The sequence below is a fragment of the Triticum dicoccoides genome, chromosome 4B (genome assembly GCF_002162155.2).
Source record: "Triticum dicoccoides isolate Atlit2015 ecotype Zavitan chromosome 4B, WEW_v2.0, whole genome shotgun sequence".
NCBI lineage: Eukaryota > Viridiplantae > Streptophyta > Magnoliopsida > Poales > Poaceae > Triticum > Triticum dicoccoides.
The window spans coordinates 646,403,211-646,412,792 of NC_041387.1; positions in this window are offsets into that span (position 1 = coordinate 646,403,211).

Below are 9,582 nucleotides of genomic sequence, written 5' to 3' on the forward strand. Positions count from 1 at the left end.
TATTCATGCCATGATTAAACATATGATCAAGATTATGCTAGGTAGCATTCCACATCAGAAATTATCTTTTTTATCATTTACCTACTCGAGGACGAGCAGGAATTAAGCTTGGGGATGCTGATACGTCTCCGTCGTATCTATAATTTTTATTTTTCCATGCCAATATTATTCAACTTTCATATACTTTTGGCAACTTTTTATACTATTTTGGGGACAAACATATTGATCCAGTGCCAAGTGCCAGTTCATGTTTGTTGCATGTTTTATGTTTCGCAGAAACCCAATATCAAACGGAGTCCAAACGGGATAAAAACGGACGGAGCTTATTTTTGGAATATTTATGATTTTTGGGAAGTAAAATCAATGCAAGACGGTGCCGGAGGTGGCCACGAGGGTGGCCTGCATGCCCACCTCGGAGGGGCTCTCGCCCCTCCCTTGCCATGGGAGCCAAGGACCATAGGGGAAAACCTTCTCCCATCTAGGGAGAAGGTCAAGGAAGAAGAATAAGAAGGGGGGCTCTCTCCCCCTTGCTTCCGGTGGCGGGGGAACGCTCCCAGGGGCCATCATCATCACCGCGATCTTCACCACCATCTTCACCAACATCTCCATCACCTTCCCCCATCTATATTCAGTGGTCCACTCTCCCGCAACCCGTTGTACCCTCTACTTGAACATGGTGCTTTATGCTTCATATTATTATCCAATGATGTGTTGCCATCCTCTGATGTCTGAGTAGATTTTCGTTGTCCTATCGGTGATTGATGATTTGCTGTGATTGGTTTAATTTGCTTCTGGTTATGTTGCTGTCCTATTGTGCCCTCTGTGTCGCACAAGCATGAGGGATTCCTGCTGTAGGGTGTTGCAATACGTTCATGATTCTCTTATAGTGGGTTGCTTGAGTGACAGAAGCATATACCCGAGTAAGGGGGTTGTGGCGTTTGGGATAAAGGGGACTTGATGCTTTAATGCTATGGTTGGGTTTTACCTTAATGATCTTTAGTAGTTGCGGATGCTTGCTAGAGTTCCAATCATAAGTGCATATGATCCAAGAAGAGAAAGTATGTTAGCTTATGCCTCTCCCACATAAAACTTGCTATCGGTCTAGTAAAGTAGTCAATTGCTTAGGGACAATTTCACAACTCCTACCACCACTTTTCCACACTCGCTATATTTACTTTATTGCTTCTTTTATCTAAACAGACCCTACTTTTTATTTACGTGCTCTTTATTATCTTGCAAACCTATCCAATCACACCTACAAAGTACTTTTAGTTTCATACTTGTTTTAGGTAAAGCGAACGTCAAGCATGCGTAGAGTCATATCGGTGGCACATAGGACTTGAGAGAATATGTGTTCTACCTTCAGATCCTCGTTGGGTTTGACACTCTTACTTATCGAAAGAGGCTTCAATTATCCCCTATACTTGCGGGTTATCACGCGGCAGCGGCGGCAGATCTCATTGAAGCTCGCAACTCCGGCGAGGTTTTCCGCGGGCGGTGGCGATGGCTCGGGCGAGTCGCGTCTCCGGCGAGTGCCGGCGACGGCGGGATGGCGCAGTGGCGAGGCGTGGATGCGGCTCTGACGGTCGGCGGATTCGTCCTCGGTGGCTGGGCAAGGCGCAGGTGGCAAGCCGCGGCGGGAGGTGGCGGTTGCGGGGATCGAGGGGAGAGGGGGTCCGGGGCCGGCCTTATAAATGCACGGGGCCGAGGCCTTCCTTGGGAGAGGGGGCGTCCAGCGGCGTGGGGAAGCCGGACTCCGGCGAGTCCTTGTCGGGCACGGCGGGAGCTAGGCGGTGGCAGCTGCAGGCTGGGTTGGCTCAGCTGGGCCGGCCCAGTTCGGGAGATTTTTTTTCAGACAACAAAAATAATACAACCAAAGAAATAAAAATAATAATTTTATAGGCATATAATATATCAAAATTTTCAGAAAAAGATTTCCTACAAGATGAACATTTTTCTAACAACAAATGAAATCCACAAAATTTCAAATAAAGCAAAGAGTGCTACTGTTGCAGTAAAATCCGATAAATATTATTTTAAAAAGACTAAAATGATTTCAAATTTATTTTTATCCAATTTTCTACTATAGGGAATCATTTTACCCTAGTTTCCATATATTGTAATTTTGGAGAAAAATAATTTGAATAAAACCCAAATAAGTCCAAATTGAAATAATTTTCAAAGGGACTTTAAATTGGATTTCTTTTAAACTCCCAATTATTAATTCATATGTTTTGAAGAAGTCATTTTATCTTCTCTCATGAAAATCATTGAGTTGCTTAAAGTTTCTGAATTTGAAATAGTTCCCAAAGAAATTCAAATCTTTTCAAAACCCTTTTCATTTATTTAAATGGATGAAGTCATTTCATCTTCTCTCTGGGGTTTGGTGATGAAATAAATTTGAATTCATGGATACCATAAAAGCAAGATGAAAGTTTGGGAAAGTCCTTTTATTCCCTCTCATTTAACTTTCAAAAGATTCAAATTTCACTCAATTTCACACAAGCAACCACACCACAATCAAACAATCAATCAAAACTATCAATTTAATATAACATTCCAAAATTTAGAATTTTGGGATGTTACAATCTTCCACCAAATAAACCAACTAGCATCAACTACAAGGACTAATCAACACTATTAGCAACCTACAGGTACCAATCTGAGGTTTTGGTACAAAGATTGGATACAAGAGATAAACTAGGGTTTGAGAGGAGATGGTGCTGGTGAAGATGTTGATGGAGATTGACCCCCTCCCGATGAGAGGATCATTGGTGATGATGATGGTGATGATTTCCACCTCCAGGAGGGATGTTTCCCCGACAGAACAGCTCCGCCGGAGCCCTAGATTGGTTCCGCCAAGGTTCCGCTTTGTGGCGGCAGAGTTTCGTTCCGTAAGCTTGCTTATGATTTTTTCCAGGGTAAAATACTTCATATAGCAGAAGATGGCCATCGGAGGGCTGCCAGGGGGCCCATGAGGCAGGGGGCGCGCCCAGGGGGGTAGGGCGCCCCCCCTCCCACCCTCGTGGCCAGGGTGTGGGCCCCCTCTGGTACTTCTTCCACTCAATATTTATTATTAATTCCAAAAATGACTTTTGTGGAGTTTCAGGACTTTTGGAGTTGTGCAGAATAGGTATCTAATATTTGCTCCTTTTCCAGTCCAGAATCCCAGCTGTCGGCATTCTCCCTCTTCATGTAAACCTTGTAAAATAAGAGAGAATAGGCATAAGTATTGTGACATAACGTGTAATAACAACCCATAATGCAATGAATATCAATATAAAAGAATGATGCAAAATGGACGTATCACATGCTTAGTCTGTTATCTAGTACCATTGTGGTGCATGTTCCTTGCACATAGTTGGTCACATGTTTACTTGGTAGTATTCTTGTTATGTTCTTGCATGGTATGTGTTTCAGATTCTAGTATTCATGCTATACTCATGTGTAGTTTTATACTTACACAATGCTCATTTGGATATATGCTTCATTGTCGTTATGCTCGATAATTTATTATGGTTGCATATCCATGCTCATGTTGGTTCATGCATTGTAGTTGCATCATGTTATTTTAATATGACTCAACTTATTGCATTCAAGTTTAACCGGATAATAATGAACTTTAGCAACTATTGGCTGAGTCATGGTTCCACCAAATCGAGGTGACCAGTGCAACCACACTTGCCTTATGGGGGGTCCTAACTAGGTCTACTGTCATGCCTCTCGCTGGAGCCTCCAAAGAGGGAAGGTTATGGGCGCGCGCTACCCTGATCAGGTAGGTGGACATAAGCCTTGTGAGACCGAGTTTGTGTATGTGCACCTGTCCCCATTTGGGACCGTTTATTGTTTTTCCACGACGATGGTCGTTGGGTGTCATATGTTGACACGGGGCCACCCAAGACTTAGCCCAAAGGGGAGTTTGTCGAAGTGGCCGGGAGAGTGTCATGGGGAATAGATCGGTTTTGTCAGAACGCCGTTGGTCCACCCGAATGGGAGCGCAAGGCCATGGGTTCCGTGGTGTGGGTACAATGTACTAACCTCTGCAGAGTGTGTGTTTAATCTATTAATAGCCGCGCCTGGGGATATGGGCCCAGTTCGTAGTAGGTCACACTATGAGCCAACTGTACTAATGATAACTCGATTAATTATAACCCCGATTGGATGATGAGAAAGAGATTAGTTGCGATCGAGAGAGTATCTCGGAGGTATCGTGGATACCAAAGTTGGTTGATCTTTATGTGATCGCGAGATGATCACGGAGATATCATGGATACTAAAGTTGGTTGATTTTTATGTGATCGCGAGATGATCACGGTGGTATCATGGATACCGATGTTGGTAAAGTGATGCATGTGTTGGTTACGAGGTAACCCGAGCAAGAGTAAGTTGGTGCACGATAATGATTATCTGTTGCATGTAATATCATCATGTTCATATGCTCATGCTATGCTAATGTTGTTCTAGCCATATCATGTTCAGTTGGTGCATGCCATGTTGTTCTGTTAGTATCATGCTCTTGATTGATTAAACTTGAGAATGCCATGCTATTGTTTGTCCTGATTTCTTTTGGTTATTGTGAGCTTGCAAGTACATTCAATGTACTGACCTGGCGTGTCATGCCAGTTTGCAGGTCGTGCCTGGATTGCTTGCTTGTTTGGTGTGGTTCTTGTGTTCGCAAGCTAGGATAAACGTTCTAGCCAGAGTCCCTGCAGATTGGAGTCCATCATCGTCGTTCCATTTTCCGCTGCCAATAGTTGTTCCACTGCCTCGAGTTGTTATTATGCTTGCATTGAGAAAATGTGGTTGGCATAGCATCGCCGTGCTAATGTTATTCATTGTAATATCGGAGACCTTGTATTTGTATTCATGTTGTAATAGAGATATGGTTTGTTCTATGCTAAGTAATGTCGTATTCCAGAAGACCTCACCTTGATCTCTGGGATAGAATACGGGGCGTTCCGGTTTCTTTGAGCCGGGGTGCCACATAATTATCCTCACTATATTCTTTTCTGTGGTATTATGCAGATTGAAGATGTATGAAATGAAAAGGGAAGGACACTATGTCATTGGGTTCATTGACCCAAATACCATTAATGAAGAGACATGGAAGCGTGAGACGTCGAGAAAATACACAGAGAGAAGTTTGCTAGAGTTTTTGAAGCAACTAAATACCCAACCAAAAATACTACTTGCTTACAACTTTGGGTGAGTGTTACTGTCCTGTACTACAAATTATGTTTTTCCTTACAAGATGTTAATAAGTGTGGTTGATGGGGTATGCACATGCCCGCTTAATTATACAAGCGTGTGCGCATGCAGTTTCCAGTGGATCCTGCTAATCATTGAAGTTAACAAGGGAAAAGTTCAAGAACTGGACTCACTAGTTAAAGACACTAATGACTACACAATCGTGAGGGGGATGCTCGACAGGTAATTTCAATCATTATCGCACTCCTTTATTCATTTTCTTTGCTGGCAGGCAGGTCTTGGCAAAAGTTCGTCAAACAGGTTAAAGGTCAATGAAAACAACAGCTGAAATGGGTGCGACCCAAGGTACTTAAGTAGTACTAGCTAGCTACGTCTGTGCATCTCTTTAATTCTAGTTTCAATACCATTATCATGCTTAATTATTATTATCTGATTTAATTCTATTCTCGTAAAATGCATGCAAGAGCTAGGGAACAATTTATGTGCATACTACATTTGCGAGAACATTCACTCTATGACCGAAAGGAGCAAAGATGTAAGAAACCAATTGGTACGTAAACACAGTTCAAAATTCTTTTTATCATGATTATATATATATATATATATATATATATATATATATATATATATATATATATATATGTACAGACGGTCTATTCTGCTAATATTAGCAGAATAACTATTATGCACACCACTTCCGCACTATACGCTGAATGCAAGTGCACTGCATCTTCTTGACGACGAGCACTGCAATATAGACTAGTGAACTTCTCGTCAGAAAAAACTGCACACGATGATTTTTCAGTACTGTTTTCGCTCTAATTTTTTAACCATTTATTGGAATGAGGCGTGTAATATACCGTTGAAAAGCTATGGATTAGGCACAACTTCGACATGTTGAACACTTTTCGAGATTCCACACGGTTTAAGAGCAGTTTTGAAAATGGTGCGGCGGATGACGAGTGGCAGCGAGCATTTTTTCACGTTTTTTCTAAACCTCTTGTCGGAATGAAGCAAATGATGCGCTGTTGGAGAGATATCGTCGGGGCGCATCTTTTTCATATATAAATCTTTCTCTAATTCGTTAAGGTTTAAGAGCAGTTTCAAATTTACTAAATCGCGGAATTCTGTTTTTCAAAAAATTTCAAATTTTTGGTACAGTTTTCGCACTAGTTTTTGAACCGTTTGTCAAAACGAGGCGTGAGATACGTCGTTGGAAAGCTATGGACGAGGCACAAGTTTCATATGTAGGAATGGTTTTGAGATTCCTTACGGTTTTAAAATAATTTTGAAAATCGTGCGGTGGAGGACGAATGACAGCGGCCGTTTTTTTTGAAATTTTTACAAACCGTTTGTCAAAATGATCCAAATGATATGCCGTTGGAAAGATATCGACAAGACGCAACTTTTTCATGTAGAACACACTTTCTAATTCATTATGGTTTAAGAATAGTTTTAAATTTACCGAAATGCGGACACTCTGTTTTTCGCGACACCCAAATCAACGTGGGTACTTCATCCGACTGAAAACCGCACTGCAACGGACGAAAGACCGCACTGCATCACACGGGTAAGAGAACTGCATGGTTTCTTTTATTCAAATGTGACTTTTTCAAGGACAAGAAAGTAGAGTGCACTTCACCTCGCGTGTAAATGAACCACAACAGTACCAACATGTGAACCGCATTACTTTTTTTCGCTTTCGTAACAATTTTTTTGCACTTACGGGATGAACAACATCATACGGCCGACCGCACAGCTTCAGTTGAAAACCGCACTCCATCCGTCGTTAGCTATATGCACTATGTTTTTTTTCCTTACGCATGCACATACTTGTTAGTGGGAGTGCACTACCGAGTCAAGAGTAGTGAATCACATGGATAAGACCAAATGGATTATTTTTTTGCGTGCTTTTCTTTATATTTTTTGTTGTTGTTCTCCCACAACATGTAAATGAATGTAAATGTGGACAGCAGGGACGAAGTGCGAACTACAATGGATTGTTTTTTCAAATGTGCCGCCTTGTTAGTGCAGAATGGACTTCCTTTTTGGAAACAAAATAAAGAGAATTTTGAGTTTTAAAAAATAATTACAAGTGAACCACATGGCATACAAGTGAATGCTGCAAAAGAAAAGGCCGTGTACTCGCCCGAGACCACGTCAATAGACAAACAAAAAATAGGAATAACGGACTGCATGCCAGTGCTGCTCGAACGGCTAGCGGCTGGCCGGCGAACTGCAAGTCCACACCGAGTTGCAGAATCTACAAACAGAACCTATGGGTAAATAGTGTGAACAACAAAACAATGCTCCTACTCTTACAAACGACAACATGAAAAATACAATCGATTGCATCGCGGAAGCTCTCATATGACATACAAATTACATCCAACAAAATAGGCTGCACGCGGGGTGAACTGCACAGGGATGCGCACTACATTTTTTCTATTTGGGGTTTTTTTGCATCTTTTTTCTCACGGCTGCATTTAAGACCAAAACACACTGCGAAGGAAAAAAATCCCGTCATTCATGAACTACATTTGAGGACTGCAGAGGAAGGGAGGGAAGCTGCGCATGGGTGTACCGCACTGGCGCACACCACTCGTGCAATTTTTTGCCGCTGGTCGCCGGAGTGGAGCAGGAGAGGTCGGCGGTTGCCTCTCGGGTCCGGGTTGTGCACCCGTTGGCTGGTGTACTCCTGCAGTCCCTGCCAAAGCAAGAATAATATTGCATGCTCTGAGGGTGCGAAGTACTCGGGGGTGGGCTGACGAACCTTACAAGGCACATGGGCGAACAACAAGTTTTAGAGAGAGTTGGAGCTTGATGAGGGAGAGGCTGCCATGGAGGTGCGGAGGAGCACCCGCGGTCGTCTCGCTGATGCGGACGTGTGAGCACTACACGGGCTACCCATCCCGACTGCATCGACGTGCTTGCCATACTGCACGTGCACACCCTGCAAACTGGGAGGCAACTTCACCTCGCGAATGGCAGAGCTCCTCCTTCCTGCGGTGGACAGCGTGGAACTGGAGAGAAGGCACGGCGGTGAAGGATGCGGCATGCAGTTCGCAGTTACCCGTCGTGCAGTCCACTAAGGCCACCAGGAAGACGCTTCGCCACCACGGGCATGTGGAGCCCGCATGCTCACGCCGTAAGGCAGGCGAAGAAGGGGGTAGGGAGCAGGCGTCGACGATGGTAGCTCGGCCGTGAGGGAGGTGGAGGGACTCCGGCGTTGCCGCCATCTCCTCCAACCCCGGCCACCCCGTTGGGTCAATCTCCAGGAACCGCGGCCATGGATGGGAGTGCACAGGGCGGCCGATGGTGCCGACGGGCGCGAGGCAAATCAGATCTGGCAACAAGCATGAAGGAAGGAAAGCCTGCGACATGGGGAGAGAAGGTGGCGGTGGCCGGCGCGACGACCGCAGATCTGACAGCCGCCACTGGAGGGTCTCGATGTGGGAGACAGGGAGAAGGTGGGGGAAGGGTGCAGGCCTCCGGAAGAGGATGAAGGTTGAGGGCGCACGGGAGGTGTGAATCGCCACCAGGGGAGGCAGTCGGGATGCGCATCCGGTGCCGGGGGTAGAGGAGGCTGTGGCAGCGCGCCGCCGGGGGGAGAAAGGTAGTGGGCCACGAGGAGATGGGTGGCCGCGGCAGGGCCCTGCCGGGGTAGGAGGAAGGTAGGGCAGCGGAGGGAGGTGGGGCATGGACGGAGGTGGTTCTACGGGGAGAGGTGGTTGGGGCGTGGAGAAAGCAGGTGGAGGAGGAAGAAGGTGGAGGGGGTGGGGTGGGTACTTTTAATTTATTTATTCATGCGGTTCGGTTGCTGTGTGCGAGAGGAAGAAGTGTTAGCAGAATAAGCGTTTTGGTGTGTAGAATAAGGGTGTTAAGGGGTGTTATCATAATAGACCCACCCTATATATATATACATATATATATACACACAACTAATATATTCATATTGATGTCCTTTTTTAATAAAGATGCAAGAGAAGCGGGAGAAGCTCCTACCAGAGGACTACATACGAGCATGGCAAGAGGAGATTGCGGGATTTTTGCTTGACCAGGTCATAGATCCCAAAGGAGAATATCATTACACCTAATGCATGCATGTAATGATCTGCAAATTGTATGAGAAATCGTATATACCAAATTGTGTGTGTGTGTGTGCGTGTGTGTGTGTATGCATGGTCATATGAGAAATTATATGATATATGATTGGTCGTACGATAAATTCTATTATATATGACGTGTACAGTATGTGGTAGCAGTAGCACTTGTCGTACGACTACAATAGCGTAAAATATATTTGAAATGAAAAACAATTAAATGGAAAACAAAAAACAAAAAGGAAAAATAAACCATAAATCATAAATCATA